Source organism: Eleutherodactylus coqui, chromosome 7, assembly GCF_035609145.1.
Source record: "Eleutherodactylus coqui strain aEleCoq1 chromosome 7, aEleCoq1.hap1, whole genome shotgun sequence".
NCBI lineage: Eukaryota > Metazoa > Chordata > Amphibia > Anura > Eleutherodactylidae > Eleutherodactylus > Eleutherodactylus coqui.
Genome location: NC_089843.1, coordinates 201,009,184 through 201,029,050, shown reverse-complemented (window position 1 = coordinate 201,029,050; position 19,867 = coordinate 201,009,184). Strand labels below are relative to the sequence as shown.

General features: G+C 45.3%; 3 non-coding genes across 3 annotated transcripts; all 3 read left to right on the top strand.

Moving 5' to 3' along the window:
- The first annotated feature begins 2,231 nt into the window (after nucleotides 1-2,231).
- LOC136574101 (U2 spliceosomal RNA) lies at nucleotides 2,232-2,426 on the top strand. Its single transcript, XR_010786230.1, has one exon. It is a non-coding gene; the product is annotated as a U2 spliceosomal RNA (small nuclear RNA).
- A 7,907-nt stretch (nucleotides 2,427-10,333) lies between these two features.
- On the top strand, nucleotides 10,334-10,516 carry LOC136573964 (U2 spliceosomal RNA). The gene has a single exon (XR_010786163.1). It is a non-coding gene; the product is annotated as a U2 spliceosomal RNA (small nuclear RNA).
- Nucleotides 10,517-18,498: 7,982 nt separating this feature from the next.
- On the top strand, nucleotides 18,499-18,687 carry LOC136574070 (U2 spliceosomal RNA). Its single transcript, XR_010786218.1, has one exon. It is a non-coding gene; the product is annotated as a U2 spliceosomal RNA (small nuclear RNA).
- The last annotated feature ends 1,180 nt before the right edge of the window (nucleotides 18,688-19,867 follow it).

Below are 19,867 nucleotides of genomic sequence, written 5' to 3'. Positions count from 1 at the left end.
CAGAACAGGAGATTTTAGACACTATCAAAAGTTTTAAACCAGGCAAGGTGCCTGGGCCCGATGGTATACCCATAGAGTTTTATGTCACCTTTTTTGGTATTTTTAAGGATGACCTCTTCTCCCTTTTTACAGAAGTTTTTATGTCTAAAGCCCTCCCGGGGTCCTGGAAGAAGGGTGACGTGTCTCTCCTTTACAAAAAAGGAGACAAGACCGATATTAAAAACTGGAGACCGATCACCCTTCTGAACAGTGACTACAAAACAATGGCTAAGATATGTGCAAACCGTTTAAAGACCGTGATAAACAAAATTGTACACCCCAACCAGGTCTGTGGGGTGCCCGGGAGGGCAATATGGGAGAGTCTTAACCTCATAAAAGACTGTATAAGTGACACCAAGGCAAGGAAAGGTCAAATGGCAATTTTAACAATAGATTTCGAGAAAGCCTTTGACCGGGTGTCACATTTTTATCTTTTTAAGGTTTTAGAGAGAATGGGTATACCGGAAGGTTTTTTATTGTCTTTAAAAGCGTTTTACAATAATTGCACGAGCAGAATTTTAGTAAATGGTTTTAAAACACAGGAAGTGCTTTTAAACTCCGGGGTGAAGCAGGGGTGTCCCTTGTCCCCACTACTTTTTATATGCGCACTAGAGCCTCTTTTATGTACATTCAGACGGGACAAGCAGATCCGTGGGATCCCCCTGCCCGGCGGGGGGGGGATCGAGGCCAAAGTAGTGGGGTACATGGACGATGTGGCAATTCTCGGAAGGGACACCCCGTCGATCCAGAAGGCTGCGAGACAGATTGAGTTTTATTGCTGCGCCTCGGGTTTTAAAGTGAATTTTAACAAAAGTAGCATTTTAAACATCGGGGACCTGCCTTTGCCAGACGTCCCCATTCCTGTGTCTGACTCGGTGCAGATTTTAGGTGTCTCCTTCAACGAGGACAACAGAGGTCTTAATAGTTGGGACTTGGTGGCACAAAAAATAAATAAGAAATTCTGTATGTGGGGTATGAGAAAGCTGACCATGGAGGGGAAAGTTTTAATAACCAAAATGGTGATTTTACCTATTTTATTATATTTGAGTTTGGTGTTCCCCCCTCCTGGGAGGGTTTTTAACAAAATCGTTAAAGCTGCTTTTACCTTTTTATGGAGTTCCAAGATGGAGAAACTTAAACGCGAGATTGTGATGAAACCAAAAATAATGGGTGGAAAAGACTTTCCCGATTTTAAAGCCTTTTTATACACCAAGTATTTTAGCATGTGCCTGGGCGCACTTTTTAAAAACCACTTCTGGTCTTATTTTTTAAGATATAACACAGGTTATTTTATGAGGCGTCACGGGTGGTTTAAAACCATTTTAAACTCACCTTATTCTTTTAACCTGTCACCAGAATATAAGATTTTAGAAAAAATTGTGGTTTTATATGATTTTACCGGAAAAAGTGCGCAGATTTTAATGAATAGTAAATTAATGATAAAAAATATTAAAGAAAGTGGTTTTTATGTTCAAATTAGTAATTTTAATGAGAGCAAAACCAAAGAAATATGGAGAAAGATAAATAACCACATTTTTAATTCACAGAAAGACCTGGCCTGGAGCTGCGTCCATGACTGTCTTCCGTGCCGGGCATTCCAGCATCGTAGAGGATTGACCAACACCGCCGCGTGCCCAAGACCCGGATGTGGAGAAGAGGAGACAACTACCCATCTGTTATGGACTTGTTTTTTAACCAAGAGAGTATGGACTCAGATTTTACCATTAATACGAAAGATAACTGGACTGAGGAGAATAACGCTACAAGCAATATTATATGGATGTCTGGAATGCCCCACACGGTCGCAAGAAATTATGGCATGGAAGATAGTCAACTCGGTCAAAGCAGCTCTGTGGAAGGCCAGGAACATTTTAGTCTTCAAACGCGAAGTTTTATCTGTGAAAGATATTTTATCTATGGCTCTTAATGAAATGCATCAATATTATATTGTGGACAGGAAAAACTTTCCTATTTTATCAAGAAAATGGCTTTTAAGGGAATGGAACTCCATTATATAGTGCCACCAAGTGCCCTTTTATGTGTTTTTTAATGTGAATTTTAACAACATGTAATGTATGTTTTGAATGTTTTTATGGTATGTTTTAAATATGTTCTATAATGTGTTTTTAAATGTACTATATATGAACATTCTAACATGTCAAATGTCAAAACGTGTTGTTTAAAATAAACGCCCCCCATCTGGAGGGTTAGTCAACTTAAAAAAAAAAAAAAAATCTGTTCTTATCAGTTTAATATCTGATACGTCCCCTATCTGGGGACCATATATTAAATGGATTTTTAGAACAGGGAGCTGGAAAAAGAGCTTGCTCTGTCCACTCCACGCATTGACCTGGTATTGCAGTACCTCCAGGACCGGTGCACCCCCTTTCCTACAACCGTTTCCAAAAGCAGAAAAACAACACCGACGAGCAAGAGGTGCAGCGCAGCTGTGGCGGCGGCTGCTGCTACCACCACCACCCAAGCACTTTGATTGACACTCAGCCCGTCTGCTCGCAACATTGTATCCACTGAGCAGCTGCGTCTGCCAGAGTGTGCACAGCACAGGTACAACTGGAAGCAAAACAACACACACACCAGTTCATATGGCAGCCGCACTCTATAGTTCGTACCTACCGCTGCGCTAATAGCCAAGTTGGAAACATCGGGCAGGCACAGCGTATCCTGGCAGCCTGCGTCTGTATGCTCCACGTATTCGGGTCATGGGTGTATGTGCAGGGGGCCCGGAGCCCTAGGGGGCCCATAAAGTCTCTCTTCCCCACATTGTAAACCAATGCTATCAATGAAGCTTTATAGTTTGGGGGCCCAGTTCCAGACTTTGTACTGGGGCCCCGCAGCTTCAAGTTACACCTCCGGATCAGGATAATGCTAGGCCATTCCAACCAGCCTGTGTGTGTGACCTGCAGTCGCTGGTAGTCGAAAAGCGGCCGGCCCCGGATGCGCGCTTCAGAGTGGACAGACAGCAGCGGACCCCCAATCACACAGGCCCAAGGCTTGCTATGTAGCACGGAATACCTCATTGGACTGCAGCACTCCACGCGGGCTGAGATACACGCTCCACGTGGGATGGGCAGTATTCGTCCATGAAGATCCAGGCCAACGTTTAGAGATGGAGCAACACTCGGGGAGCAAAGAACTCCAACGAACGGACGTCTACTTTACAAGGATGTATTGCTTTATTCAATGCATGGACACAGAAACAGTTCAACCGCTCGATTACAGACCGCAGTCAATACAGTAAAGAAAGAAATGTGTCTGTTTAATGTAAACTTGCATGGAGCTCGTTTGTCAGCCACTGACTGACTGAATGCTGAAACGTGGTCTAACGTTACATGCACCACCAGGGATAAGGCCTTGCCTATAAGCATTCCCCAGCTGGCAAAAACGGAACCTCCCTGCCTATTCCTCACCATGGAAGAACGGAACCTACCTTTTTTTTTTAAAAAAAGAAAGCCACAGCAGCAGCCAACTCGATTTTGGTAGGCCGCTGTCTCCCCCTTGTGTGCTGCATAAAAAATGCACTCCACTAAAAATAACATTGATCCACGAAATAGAGCGTAGGGAGAGAATGAGGCTTCAAGATGAGCCGTCAGGCTATGATAAATTGTATCACACCTGGGCGATATGGATAGATGCCCGGAGCTCACCCCTATTTACTAGGTGGTTACAGACAGGGACATGTGAGTAACACGTTTAAACCACAATCGTAAAGAGAAACAACAATCCCGGAGCCCGCCCCCCCCCCCTTTTTGTTTTATTTTCTCTTTCTCCCGTGTCATAGATACCTACCATCCCTTACCACTCCCCCCCTTACCCTCCCCTCATTCCCCTGTTTGTAGACCTTATAAAATATCACAGACAAACATGATATAGTTCAACTCGAAATTGATTTATTAAGTTTCATTGTCAAAGTTAATTTTACATTGCTTTGAGATAAGGCAAAAGTTTCCCCCCCTCCATGAAACCAATAAAACCTATATTGAATAAAATAAAAATGATGCAGTTACCGGTAGTTCTGCAGCTTCTTGGTGGAAATAAAGACCATCTCCCGTCTCCCAGCTGCAGCAGAGACTGACTGAAATGGCTGCCAAGCCCGGTATTAATGCTTCTAAATTGATGACATCACAAAGGAGTGACATCATCAGCCTTCCAAACACCTGGCTCAATTGCATACAGTATGTATGTATGTATGTATGCATGTATGTGAGTCTATCTATCTATCTATCTATCTATCTTTATTAATTATGTAGAATATAGATATGGATTATTTCTAAATTACAGATTTTGTAGATATAGATTAAAGATAGATTTAAGATTGTTTGTGTGTGTATGTGTGTGTGTATATAAGTGTGTGTGTGTGTATATATATATATATATATATATATATATATATATATATATAGTGTGTGTATATATATATAATGTATATATGTAAAAAAAATATAAAATCTGTAGTTATGTATGTATGTATGTATGTATGTATGTATGGCGGGAAAAAAAGGCCTGCTGTATGTTTTTAAGTTCTTCGGATGACCATGCCGCTCTAATATTCTCCTTACTAGGGTCTACTAATGCTGGCCCAGGGGAAGGCAATAAAGCCCTATGGGGCCGAAGCCAATTTCCCTTATTTTAGGTAAAAAGTTTCCATCCGTCCCTACTCGAAATGCGGCTGGCCGAAGAGATCCCTCCAACCGACCGGCCGACGCACCTTCAGAGACAAACTAGTGCTTGCTTCTAGTGTCATCGCCGGCTTAACCCTCGTTTGTAGGGAGCTGACGAGTCCTGCAGCAGCAGGCTCTGCAAGCCTAGGATGCGTGAGCTCGGTGCAAGAGGAAGGACTGAGGGTGTGAGGCTGGGCGCGGTTGAGAAGGCGTGGGGCGGGGCTATGTAAAGTTTTACAAGCTCTCCCCGCTGCCTGGGTGCATTGTGGGTGCGCCCAGAGTGCTGGCTGAGCGTGTTGCCTCAAGCCTTAGAAGTGGAGTTGGGCGGACCGGGCTACAGGTGAAACCCATTTCGGGTTATCGCTTCTCGGCCTTTTGGCTAAGACCAAGTGTACTTTGTACAGGAGGTCTTGGCCGGAAGGTATCTCAGGCACCCCTCTCCTCGGCCTGGCGGGATCGCCCACTCCGGTGGGCTAAACCCGCCTGCTGCTATTGGGGAGAGGGACTAGGTCCTCGAGTAAACGAGTTGCGATCCCCCTTGCCCGCTTGGCCTTGTGCCAAGTGAGGATAGTTTACAACTACAGAGTTGTAAGGCGTGTTGCGAAGTGAGTCATGGGTGCGGACCCTGACTCTATACCGGCCTATGCCCGGATACAGAACACCATCCGTGTGATTTTTACCGAAGAAGCGGCGGGTACACGTGGCCTGCGTTATGTGGTAGAGGACGTGCTCATGGGCGTTTTCAACATCCAGAAACGGGAAATATTGGCGATACAGGACTACCCCAAGCGTAGGACTTATGATGCTACCTTTACGCAGAAAGGTATTTTCAGTGATTTAATCAATGCGATTCCTACTAAACAAGATCCACGGCTTGAGGGTGTCCAGTTGGTTGAGCACGTCCTAGATGTGACCAAGCTTGTTGTGATTAAGATGTATTCTCCCTACGCTGACCAAAAAGAAGTGGAAGCCTTCCTACATGGCTATTTCAAATCGGTCAAGTGTATGGGAAAGATTATGAACGAGCTTGGTATTTGGACATCTAAATGGAGGTTCCAGGTCACGTGTATTAAGGACCCTGGGTGCCCAGGGGGTCTCAAATTACCGCCTGCTCGTTTTAAACTGGGTAACGTGAGTGGCGACCTCTATTTTGCGGGAATGCCTGATTTTTGCCGCAACTGTAAAAAATATGGCCATGACAAAGACAGTTGCGGCGTCACCTGCAGGAATTGTGAAGGCTCAGATCACGAAACCAATCAGTGTCCTATGGCGAAAAAATGTCATCTATGCGGCAGAGTTGGTCACCTCTTTTATGCTTGTCCCCATAGGGCACGAAATACGGAGCAGCGAGGGCAGCCAAGGAAGCCAGCAGACCAAACCGCACCCCCCCAAGGAGAGGAACAGGAGGACATGGACACTTCCAGCAGACCCCCCCAAAATGAGGAAGGAACATCCAAAGAGCAGCGGCGTAGCAAGAGGAGGGCTACGGATCGGCCGATGGACATCCCATCCCAGAAATCTGGGTCAGAGGGGAAGTCCGATGAAGCTGGTCCTAGCCCGCAGGAGACGCCGGCTGCGAGGGTACCCGAGGCAGAAGACCCCGGGGGTGACGCAGCAGCAATGAAAAGGCGGAAAGGCTCGAAGGCCACCCTGTACTCGGAGGTGGTACGGGGGGGACCCAAGGAAGTACCTGCTGACGCAGCGAAACCGGACGGTCCCCCCAAGGTGCCAACCACCAGTGCCCCTCCCCCTCCCTGCCAGGTGGGGGACCCGAGGGCAACCTCCGAGATGGTGGCGGCGAGCCGAGTACCCACCCCTGCAGAGGGGAAAAGTGAACGGCAGAAGGCCGATATGTCGACCCCTGGGGTAAGCACATTACCAATGTCATCAATATGGGATCTGTCTGACATTCCTGCCTCGGGTGTCCCGGGGGGGCAGCTGAGTGATGGGAGTTCCTCTCCAGCATCATCATTGTTTACGGTAGACTCGGATGCGGGGGGGTATGAGAGCTCCAGCGGGGTCTCTGGCGTAGCCGGAGAGTGTGGTTTTTAAGTTGAACATCGTGAGCGTATTCCAAGACATCTACGCACACACTCAATGATGGCGGACCTTTCATGTCTCACTTTTAACGTAAGAAGCCTCGAGAGCAAAGTGAGACGGGCTGCCCTGTTTAACTACTTAACCATTTTTGCTGCTTCCGTATTCTTCCTGCAGGAATGCGGCATCCCGCACAAATCCCAATACAAAAAGTACGAGAAGGATTGGGTACATGGGCCATCAGTCTGGTCTGGATCTAACGAATCCAGATCAGCAGGGGTCGCCATTCTTTTTAAAGGGAACGTTTTTATTGAAAATTTTTATGAAATTTTACCAGGCAGAATTTTATTGGTCAGAGCTTTTATCAACGGTATTAAATGTCAGTTTTTAAATTTTTACGGTTCTCCGGAAAAGAAGGTGAGAGCAGAAATGTTGGAGATTTTACCCCTTTTTATAAACACCTCTTATCCCCTTATTTTAGCTGGAGATTTTAATTGTGTTTTAAGGGGGGAACGCCGGTTCTCTAACTCCGTAAGCAGGAACTACGATAAAACCTCCAATATGCTGAAGAATCTCGTCACAGACCACCTGCTTACGGATGTTTTTAAGACCTGTAACCCGCTTTTACCTGAAGAGGCCGGCGTGACCTGGAGCAACACCACCTGCAGCTCCAGGATCGATTTTATCTTCTGCTCTCACCAGGTACAACCTTTTAGATCTGATGTTTTTAATAATACCCTCTCTGACCACAAGGTTTTATTTTTTAAAGCAAACCTTGGAGAAAGAAGGAGAACCAGTAATGCCTGGAAGATGAACGTGTCCCTTCTACAAGATCCGCAGATTTTATCTGATTTTATTACTTTTTTTAAAGAATGCAGACGGGTAAGAGATCCCAACATTCCCACCAGCCAGTGGTGGGAAAAGATGAAAATCAAGATCAAGGACTATTTTATCCAGGTTGGGATCTCCAGAGCCAAAGAAAAACGGGCTTTTTATTCCAATCTAAATACCCGTCTGCAGACCCTGTACAAGATGAAAGAGCACGGTATAGAGGTAACTAAGGAAGTAATGGACGCCAAGAAAGATATCGCCAAATGCCTGGAGCAGAGAGGTAAAGAAATAATATTCCGTTCTAGAGTCAAGCACCTCGAAGAGAATGAGACCTGCTCCAGGTATTTTTTTAAGAAAGTTACCGAGAGAAAATGTATTTTAAATGAACTCGATGGAATTACCGACGTACAGGGTCTTTTAGGAAAAGTACATGGTTTTTATGCGGATCTTTTTAACACTAAAAGTGTGGATATAAGTTTTATGGAAGACTCATTAAAGGAGATCACGGATGTTTTAGACCCTGTCTCCCAGAGCCTTTTATTACGTGATATTTCGGAGCAGGAGATTTTAGATACCATCCGTAGTTTTAAACCAGGCAAGGTGCCTGGTCCGGACGGTATACCCATTGAGTTTTATGTCACGTTTTACGGAATTTTAAAAGAGGATTTTTATTCTCTTTTTAGCGAGATTTTTAATTCCAAGAGCCTCCCAGGGTCATGGCGGAAGGGTGAGGTGTCTCTACTATACAAGAAAGGGGATAAGACAGACATAAAAAACTGGAGACCCATCACCCTTCTAAACGCCGATTATAAGATCATGGCTAAAATCTGCGCCAACAGACTTAAAGAAATCATACATAAAATTATACACACCAATCAAGTCTGTGGCGTCCCTGGGAGGGCTATACACGAAAATCTTAACCTTTTAAAAGACTGCATCAGCGACACGAAGTCGAGGCATGGCAAAATGGCCATTTTATCCATAGATTTCGAGAAGGCCTTCGACAGAGTGTCGCATTTTTATCTTTTTAAGGTTTTAGAGAAGATGGGTATACCGGAAGGCTTTTTACTGTCTCTAAGAGCCTTTTATGATAACTGCACCAGCAAGATTTTAGTAAACGGTTTTAAGACGCAGGATGTCCTTTTAAAATCCGGGGTGAAGCAGGGGTGTCCCTTGTCCCCACTACTTTTTATCTGTGCACTGGAGCCTCTTTTATGCGCCATAAGGAAAGACAAGCAAGTTCGTGGAGTCCCCCTACCGGGTGGGGGGGGGTATCGAGGCCAAAGTAGTGGGGTACATGGATGATGTCGCTGTGCTGTGCAGGGACACCCTCTCAATTCAGAAAACCTTGAGGCAAATTCAGTATTTTTGTTGCTCCTCCGGTTTTAAGGTAAATTTTAATAAAAGCAACATTTTAAATATAGGAGATATGCTTTTAGCGGACATTCCTGTTCCTGTTTCTGAATCAGTGCAGATTTTAGGTGTCTCCTTTAATGAGTCAAACAATGGTTTTACCAGTTGGGACTTGGTGGCACAAAAAATAAACAAAAAACTGTGTATGTGGAGCATGCGGCAGCTGACGCTGGAGGGGAAGGTTTTAATTACAAAGATGATTATTTTACCGATTTTACTATACCTCAGTTTGGTGTTTCCCCCTCCAGACCGGCTGCTAAAGAAAATCACAAAAGCATGCTTCACCTTCCTATGGAACTCCAAGATGGAAAAACTTAGACGAGAAATAGTTTTAAAACCCAAACCCATGGGGGGGAAGGATTTCCCTGATTTTAAGGCTTTTCTTTTAACTAAGTTTTTTAGTATGTGTTTGAATGCTGTTTTTAAGAGTCATTATTGGTCTTACTTCGTCCGTTTTAATACAGGTTATTTTATGCGTAGACATAGGTGGTTTTCCACAGTTTTAAACTCCCCCTATTCTTTTAACCTGACAGACGAGTACAAGATTTTAGCAAAAACAGTGATTTTATATGATCTGAGTGGTAAGACTGTACAATATCTTTTAAATAGTAAAAAAACATATAAGGACATAAAGGAAAGTGGTTTTATGGCGCCTGCAGGGAATTTTAATGAAGAAAAAACAAAACAAATATGGAGAATGGTGAATGATAATTCTCTTTTTAATTCCCAGAAGGACCTTGCCTGGAGCTGCGTTCACGAGTGTCTTCCATGCCGGGCATTCCAGCATCGAAGAGGGCTGACCAACTCTGCCGCATGCCCAAGACCAGGATGCCGAGATGACGAGACGATACAACACCTGATGTGGACCTGTTACTTCGCCCAACTTATATGGACTAAAATAAGCCCTCTTCTACGTAAAATCACCCGGATGAAAGAGCTAAAGATGGAGACCGTGCTGTACGGATGCCTGGAGTGCCCCACATGGACCGAGAGGATAATGGCATGGAAGACCATCAACTGCGTGAAGGCAGCTCTATGGAAGGCCCGAAACATTTTACTGTTTAAACATGAGATTTTAACAGTGCAGGACGTTTTATCTATTTGTTTTAGCGAGATGTATGATTATTTTATAATAGATAAAAAGAACTTTCCGATTTTATCCAGAAAATGGCTTTTAAGTGAGTGGAGTTCCATATTGTGATGCCACCAAGTGCCCATTTTATGTGTATGTATATCTGTATTTTTAAAGAGTTTTGTTTTAGAACATTTTAGGTTTTAAAACGTTCCTAAAGTGCATTTATTTTGTAAAACTCTTGATGTTTCAATAAAGTCACCCCACTAGTTGGGGATGTTAACTCAAAAAATCTGTTCTTATCAGTTTAATATCTGATACGTCCCCTATCTGGGGACCATATATTAAATGGATTTTTAGAACAGGGAGCTGGAAAAAGAGCTTGCTCTGTCCACTCCACGCATTGACCTGGTATTGCAGTACCTCCAGGACCGGTGCACCCCCTTTCCTACAACCGTTTCCAAAAGCAGAAAAACAACACCGACGAGCAAGAGGTGCAGCGCAGCTGTGGCGGCGGCTGCTGCTACCACCACCACCCAAGCACTTTGATTGACACTCAGCCCGTCTGCTCGCAACATTGTATCCACTGAGCAGCTGCGTCTGCCAGAGTGTGCACAGCACAGGTACAACTGGAAGCAAAACAACACACACACCAGTTCATATGGCAGCCGCACTCTATAGTTCGTACCTACCGCTGCGCTAATAGCCAAGTTGGAAACATCGGGCAGGCACAGCGTATCCTGGCAGCCTGCGTCTGTATGCTCCACGTATTCGGGTCATGGGTGTATGTGCAGGGGGCCCGGAGCCCTAGGGGGCCCATAAAGTCTCTCTTCCCCACATTGTAAACCAATGCTATCAATGAAGCTTTATAGTTTGGGGGCCCAGTTCCAGACTTTGTACTGGGGCCCCGCAGCTTCAAGTTACACCTCCGGATCAGGATAATGCTAGGCCATTCCAACCAGCCTGTGTGTGTGACCTGCAGTCGCTGGTAGTCGAAAAGCGGCCGGCCCCGGATGCGCGCTTCAGAGTGGACAGACAGCAGCGGACCCCCAATCACACAGGCCCAAGGCTTGCTATGTAGCACGGAATACCTCATTGGACTGCAGCACTCCACGCGGGCTGAGATACACGCTCCACGTGGGATGGGCAGTATTCGTCCATGAAGATCCAGGCCAACGCTTAGAGATGGAGCAACACTCGGGGAGCAAAGAACTCCAACGAACGGACGTCTACTTTACAAGGATGTATTGCTTTATTCAATGCATGGACACAGAAACAGTTCAACCGCTCGATTACAGACCGCAGTCAATACAGTAAAGAAAGAAATGTGTCTGTTTAATGTAAACTTGCATGGAGCTCGTTTGTCAGCCACTGACTGACTGAATGCTGAAACGTGGTCTAACGTTACATGCACCACCAGGGATAAGGCCTTGCCTATAAGCATTCCCCAGCTGGCAAAAACGGAACCTCCCTGCCTATTCCTCACCATGGAAGAACGGAACCTACCTTTTTTTTTTAAAAAAAGAAAGCCACAGCAGCAGCCAACTCGATTTTGGTAGGCCGCTGTCTCCCCCTTGTGTGCTGCATAAAAAATGCACTCCACTAAAAATAACATTGATCCACGAAATAGAGCGTAGGGAGAGAATGAGGCTTCAAGATGAGCCGTCAGGCTATGATAAATTGTATCACACCTGGGCGATATGGATAGATGCCCGGAGCTCACCCCTATTTACTAGGTGGTTACAGACAGGGACATGTGAGTAACACGTTTAAACCACAATCGTAAAGAGAAACAACAATCCCGGAGCCCGCCCCCCCCCCCCCCTTTTTGTTTTATTTTCTCTTTCTCCCGTGTCATAGATACCTACCATCCCTTACCACTCCCCCCCTTACCCTCCCCTCATTCCCCTGTTTGTAGACCTTATAAAATATCACAGACAAACATGATATAGTTCAACTCGAAATTGATTTATTAAGTTTCATTGTCAAAGTTAATTTTACATTGCTTTGAGATAAGGCAAAAGTTTCCCCCCCCTCCATGAAACCAATAAAACCTATATTGAATAAAATAAAAATGATGCAGTTACCGGTAGTTCTGCAGCTTCTTGGTGGAAATAAAGACCATCTCCCGTCTCCCAGCTGCAGCAGAGACTGACTGAAATGGCTGCCAAGCCCGGTATTAATGCTTCTAAATTGATGACATCACAAAGGAGTGACATCATCAGCCTTCCAAACACCTGGCTCAATTGCATACAGTATGTATGTATGTATGTATGTATGCATGTATGTGAGTCTATCTATCTATCTATCTATCTATCTATCTATCTATCTATCTTTATTAATTATGTAGAATATAGATATGGATTATTTCTAAATTACAGATTTTGTAGATATAGATTAAAGATAGATTTAAGATTGTTTGTGTGTGTATGTGTGTGTGTATATAAGTGTGTGTGTGTGTATATATATATATATATATATATATATATATATATATATATATATATATATATATATATATAGTGTGTGTATATATATATAATGTATATATGTAAAAAAAATATAAAATCTGTAGTTATGTATGTATGTATGTATGTATGTATGTATGGCGGGAAAAAAAGACCTGCTGTATGTTTTTAAGTTCTTCGGATGACCATGCCGCTCTAATATTCTCCTTACTAGGGTCTACTAATGCTGGCCCAGGGGAAGGCAATAAAGCCCTATGGGGCCGAAGCCAATTTCCCTTATTTTAGGTAAAAAGTTTCCATCCGTCCCTACTCGAAATGCGGCTGGCCGAAGAGATCCCTCCAACCGACCGGCCGACGCACCTTCAGAGACAAACTAGTGCTTGCTTCTAGTGTCATCGCCGGCTTAACCCTCGTTTGTAGGGAGCTGACGAGTCCTGCAGCAGCAGGCTCTGCAAGCCTAGGATGCGTGAGCTCGGTGCAAGAGGAAGGACTGAGGGTGTGAGGCTGGGCGCGGTTGAGAAGGCGTGGGGCGGGGCTATGTAAAGTTTTACAAGCTCTCCCCGCTGCCTGGGTGCATTGTGGGTGCGCCCAGAGTGCTGGCTGAGCGTGTTGCCTCAAGCCTTAGAAGTGGAGTTGGGCGGACCGGGCTACAGGTGAAACCCATTTCGGGTTATCGCTTCTCGGCCTTTTGGCTAAGACCAAGTGTACCTAGTACAGGAAGTCTTAGCCGGAAGGTAACTCGGGTACCCCTCTCCTTTGCCTGGCGGGATCGCCCACTTCGGTGGGCTTCACCCGCCTGCTGCCATCAGGGAGAGGGATTAGTCCCAGGGTAAACGGGTTGCGATCCCCCTGCCTCTTCTGGTCTCCGGGCCAGGAGAGGGCGCTTTACATACCACATCACAAAAGCGGTTTTGTGATATTCTCAAATACCAAAAATGGGCGAGGGCCCACACGACATACCGGCTTATGCGCGGATAAAGAACACTATACGTGTGTCTTTTTCAGATAGTGCGGACACACGTGGTCTGAAATATGTGGTTGAGGACGTGCTTAAAGGCGTTTTTAACGTACAAAAACACGAGATCCTGGCTATACAAGACTACCCGAAGCGACGGATCTACGATGTAACCTTGACAGAGACAGGCATCTTCCGGGACCTGGTCGCAGCCATATCAACAAAAAAAGATCCGAAGCTGGAGGGAGTCTTGTTAGTCGAGCACGTCCTCGACATCACTAAACTCGTGGTGATTAAGATGTATTCGCCCTACACTGACGTGAAGGAAGTTGAGGACTTTCTTTTACGATACTTCAAAGCGGTCAGATGTACGGGTAAGATTATGAACGAGTTTGGCATATGGACTTCAAAATGGCGCTTCCAGACCACGTGTGTAAGTGACCCCAGTTGGCCGGGGGGAGTGATCTTACCGCCCGCGCGTTTTAAATTGGGCAAGGTGAATGGCGACCTATACTTTGCGGGAATGCCCGACTTTTGCAGGATTTGCTCAAAATACGGTCATCAAAAAGAGTCCTGTGCAAGCACTTGTAAGAAATGTGGGGGTACGGATCACGAGACGAGTAAATGCCAGAAAGGAAAAGGGTGCTATTTTTGCGGCGGTGTTGGTCACCTCTATACGTTTTGCCCCCACAGAGCACAGAGGACGGAGCAGCAAGGGCGACCCGGACCCAAAGAGCAGCCGGGGCAGCCAGATGACCAGAAAACACCCCCCCAGGGAGAGGAACCTGAGGAGATGGAGGTTGCAAGTGGACCCCCCCAAAACGAAGGCAAGGAGCAGCGGAGCATCAAGCGGAGGGTGAGTGATCGGCGGACAGGCTCTCCCTCCCGGGAAACCGGTCGAGGTAGTAGAGCCAAGGAAGCCGGTCCAGGCTCTCCCACGATGCCCGCTCAAGCGGTGCCTGAGGCGGAGGACCCTGGGGGCACGGCGGCAGCTCAAAAAAGGCGGAAAGGCTCAGGTGACAGGCTGTACTCGGAGGTGGTGCAGGGGGGAACACCGGAGATCCCGACGAAGTCGGAGGACCCGGTGAAAGTACCCCCTGCGGTGCCATCCCAGAATGCCCCCTCCTGTCCAGGAGGGGGCACGGGGTGCCACCTCTGAGGAGGCCGAGGAAATGAGCCAAGTACCCACCCCGGCGGAGGGGAAAGAGAAGGACATGGGAGCTGGCCTGCTACCCCCCATGGAGATTCAGGAAACAATAGAATCAATATGGGACCTCACGCAGATCCCTCTCTCGGGCACCGTCGGGGGTCCACTGAGTGAAGTAGGTTCCTCTCCAGCATCAGCGTTCACATTAGATTCGGATGCGGGGGGGTGTGAGAGTGCCAGCGAGGTCTTTGGCTTGCCCGGAGACTTCTAAAGAGAAGACCCACGTTATACCATAGTCTCCAATGGCTGCTCTGTCGGGACTCACATTTAATGTCAGAAGCATCGAGAGCCACGTGAGGAGGGTCGCCCTCTTCAGCTATCTGACTATTTTTGCTGCCTCCGTCTTTTTCCTGCAGGAGTGCGGTATCCCGCATAGGGCCCAGTACAAAAAATACCAAGAGGACTGGGTACATGGACCGTCGGTCTGGTCCGGCTCTAACGAGACCAGATCGGCGGGGGTCGCCATTCTTTTTAAAGGGAACGTTTTTATTGATGTTATTAACGAAATTTTACCAGGCAGAGTTTTATTGGTCAAAGCGTTTATTAATGGTATAAAGTGGCAGTTTTTAAATTTTTATGGGTCAACAGATAAAAATGAAAGAGCGGAGATGTTGGAGATTTTACCCTTGTTTTTAAACGATTCTGATCCTCTGATTTTAGCGGGGGATTTTAATTGTATTTTAAAGGGGGAACGCCGGCTTTCTAGCTCAGTGAGCAGAAATTACGACAAAACCTCATCTTTGTTAAAAAATGTAATTTTAGACGCCAAGCTCACTGATGCTTTTAAAACATGCAATCCCAACGCATCAGAGGAAGCCGGCGTTACCTGGAGCAACAAGATCTGCAGCTCCAGGATAGATTTTATGTTCTGCTCTTATCAAGTACTGCCTTTTAGATGTGATTCTTTTACCAACGTGTTTTCTGACCATAAGCTTTTATATTTTAAAGTTGATACAGTTTTAAAAAGAAAAACTGGAAAGAATGCCTGGAAATTTAACGTGTCCCTTTTAGAAGATCCGCAGGTTTTATCCGATTTTATCGCTTTTTATAGAAACTGCAGACGAGTGAAGGATCCCAACACTCCCACCAGCCAGTGGTGGGAGATGATGAAACAAAAAATCAAAACATTCTTCATCAAGGTTGGGATCACCAAAGCTAGAGAGAAACGTATATTTTATTCCAACCTGAACACTCGTCTGCAGACCCTGTATAAGTTCCGTGAACATGATATAGAGGTGGACCACGAGATCATCGAGGTGAAGAAAGAGATCGCCCGGTGCCTGGAGCAGAGGGGAAAGGAGATTATATTCCGTTCAAAAGTAAAACACCTGGAGGAGAACGAGACCTGCTCCAGGTACTTCTTCAAGAAGATACGTGACAAACGCACAGTCCTCGATGATCTCGGTGGCACCAAGGACATACAGGGTATTTTAAAGAAAGTGCATGAGTTTTATGCGGATCTTTTTAATACAAAAACTGTTGACAGTGATTTTATGAATGACTCGTTGAAGGAGATCACTGACGTTTTAGATCCTGGTTCTTGTGAAATTTTATTACGGGACATCACAGAACAGGAGATTTTAGACACTATCAAAAGTTTTAAACCAGGCAAGGTGCCTGGGCCCGATGGTATACCCATAGAGTTTTATGTCACCTTTTTTGGTATTTTTAAGGATGACCTCTTCTCCCTTTTTACAGAAGTTTTTATGTCTAAAGCCCTCCCGGGGTCCTGGAAGAAGGGTGACGTGTCTCTCCTTTACAAAAAAGGAGACAAGACCGATATTAAAAACTGGAGACCGATCACCCTTCTGAACAGTGACTACAAAACAATGGCTAAGATATGTGCAAACCGTTTAAAGACCGTGATAAACAAAATTGTACACCCCAACCAGGTCTGTGGGGTGCCCGGGAGGGCAATATGGGAGAGTCTTAACCTCATAAAAGACTGTATAAGTGACACCAAGGCAAGGAAAGGTCAAATGGCAATTTTAACAATAGATTTCGAGAAAGCCTTTGACCGGGTGTCACATTTTTATCTTTTTAAGGTTTTAGAGAGAATGGGTATACCGGAAGGTTTTTTATTGTCTTTAAAAGCGTTTTACAATAATTGCACGAGCAGAATTTTAGTAAATGGTTTTAAAACACAGGAAGTGCTTTTAAACTCCGGGGTGAAGCAGGGGTGTCCCTTGTCCCCACTACTTTTTATATGCGCACTAGAGCCTCTTTTATGTACATTCAGACGGGACAAGCAGATCCGTGGGATCCCCCTGCCCGGCGGGGGGGGGATCGAGGCCAAAGTAGTGGGGTACATGGACGATGTGGCAATTCTCGGAAGGGACACCCCGTCGATCCAGAAGGCTGCGAGACAGATTGAGTTTTATTGCTGCGCCTCGGGTTTTAAAGTGAATTTTAACAAAAGTAGCATTTTAAACATCGGGGACCTGCCTTTGCCAGACGTCCCCATTCCTGTGTCTGACTCGGTGCAGATTTTAGGTGTCTCCTTCAACGAGGACAACAGAGGTCTTAATAGTTGGGACTTGGTGGCACAAAAAATAAATAAGAAATTCTGTATGTGGGGTATGAGAAAGCTGACCATGGAGGGGAAAGTTTTAATAACCAAAATGGTGATTTTACCTATTTTATTATATTTGAGTTTGGTGTTCCCCCCTCCTGGGAGGGTTTTTAACAAAATCGTTAAAGCTGCTTTTACCTTTTTATGGAGTTCCAAGATGGAGAAACTTAAACGCGAGATTGTGATGAAACCAAAAATAATGGGTGGAAAAGACTTTCCCGATTTTAAAGCCTTTTTATACACCAAGTATTTTAGCATGTGCCTGGGCGCACTTTTTAAAAACCACTTCTGGTCTTATTTTTTAAGATATAACACAGGTTATTTTATGAGGCGTCACGGGTGGTTTAAAACCATTTTAAACTCACCTTATTCTTTTAACCTGTCACCAGAATATAAGATTTTAGAAAAAATTGTGGTTTTATATGATTTTACCGGAAAAAGTGCGCAGATTTTAATGAATAGTAAATTAATGATAAAAAATATTAAAGAAAGTGGTTTTTATGTTCAAATTAGTAATTTTAATGAGAGCAAAACCAAAGAAATATGGAGAAAGATAAATAACCACATTTTTAATTCACAGAAAGACCTGGCCTGGAGCTGCGTCCATGACTGTCTTCCGTGCCGGGCATTCCAGCATCGTAGAGGATTGACCAACACCGCCGCGTGCCCAAGACCCGGATGTGGAGAAGAGGAGACAACTACCCATCTGTTATGGACTTGTTTTTTAACCAAGAGAGTATGGACTCAGATTTTACCATTAATACGAAAGATAACTGGACTGAGGAGAATAACGCTACAAGCAATATTATATGGATGTCTGGAATGCCCCACACGGTCGCAAGAAATTATGGCATGGAAGATAGTCAACTCGGTCAAAGCAGCTCTGTGGAAGGCCAGGAACATTTTAGTCTTCAAACGCGAAGTTTTATCTGTGAAAGATATTTTATCTATGGCTCTTAATGAAATGTATCAATATTATATTGTGGACAGGAAAAACTTTCCTATTTTATCAAGAAAATGGCTTTTAAGGGAATGGAACTCCATTATATAGTGCCACCAAGTGCCCTTTTATGTGTTTTTTAATGTGAATTTTAACAACATGTAATGTATGTTTTGAATGTTTTTATGGTATGTTTTAAATATGTTCTATAATGTGTTTTTAAATGTACTATATATGAACATTCTAACATGTCAAATGTCAAAACGTGTTGTTTAAAATAAACGCCCCCCATCTGGAGGGTTAGTCAACTTAAAAAAAAAATCTGTTCTTATCAGTTTAATATCTGATACGTCCCCTATCTGGGGACCATATATTAAATGGATTTTTAGAACAGGGAGCTGGAAAAAGAGCTTGCTCTGTCCACTCCACGCATTGACCTGGTATTGCAGTACCTCCAGGACCGGTGCACCCCCTTTCCTACAACCGTTTCCAAAAGCAGAAAAACAACACCGACGAGCAAGAGGTGCAGCGCAGCTGTGGCGGCGGCTGCTGCTACCACCACCACCCAAGCACTTTGATTGACACTCAGCCCGTCTGCTCGCAACATTGTATCCACTGAGCAGCTGCGTCTGCCAGAGTGTGCACAGCACAGGTACAACTGGAAGCAAAACAACACACACACCAGTTCATATGGCAGCCGCACTCTATAGTTCGTACCTACCGCTGCGCTAATAGCCAAGTTGGAAACATCGGGCAGGCACAGCGTATCCTGGCAGCCTGCGTCTGTATGCTCCACGTATTCGGGTCATGGGTGTATGTGCAGGGGGCCCGGAGCCCTAGGGGGCCCATAAAGTCTCTCTTCCCCACATTGTAAACCAATGCTATCAATGAAGCTTTATAGTTTGGGGGCCCAGTTCCAGACTTTGTACTGGGGCCCCGCAGCTTCAAGTTACACCTCCGGATCAGGATAATGCTAGGCCATTCCAACCAGCCTGTGTGTGTGACCTGCAGTCGCTGGTAGTCGAAAAGCGGCCGGCCCCGGATGCGCGCTTCAGAGTGGACAGACAGCAGCGGACCCCCAATCACACAGGCCCAAGGCTTGCTATGTAGCACGGAATACCTCATTGGACTGCAGCACTCCACGCGGGCTGAGATACACGCTCCACGTGGGATGGGCAGTATTCGTCCATGAAGATCCAGGCCAACGCTTAGAGATGGAGCAACACTCGGGGAGCAAAGAACTCCAACGAACGGACGTCTACTTTACAAGGATGTATTGCTTTATTCAATGCATGGACACAGAAACAGTTCAACCGCTCGATTACAGACCGCAGTCAATACAGTAAAGAAAGAAATGTGTCTGTTTAATGTAAACTTGCATGGAGCTCGTTTGTCAGCCACTGACTGACTGAATGCTGAAACGTGGTCTAACGTTACATGCACCACCAGGGATAAGGCCTTGCCTATAAGCATTCCCCAGCTGGCAAAAACGGAACCTCCCTGCCTATTCCTCACCATGGAAGAACGGAACCTACCTTTTTTTTTTAAAAAAAGAAAGCCACAGCAGCAGCCAACTCGATTTTGGTAGGCCGCTGTCTCCCCCTTGTGTGCTGCATAAAAAATGCACTCCACTAAAAATAACATTGATCCACGA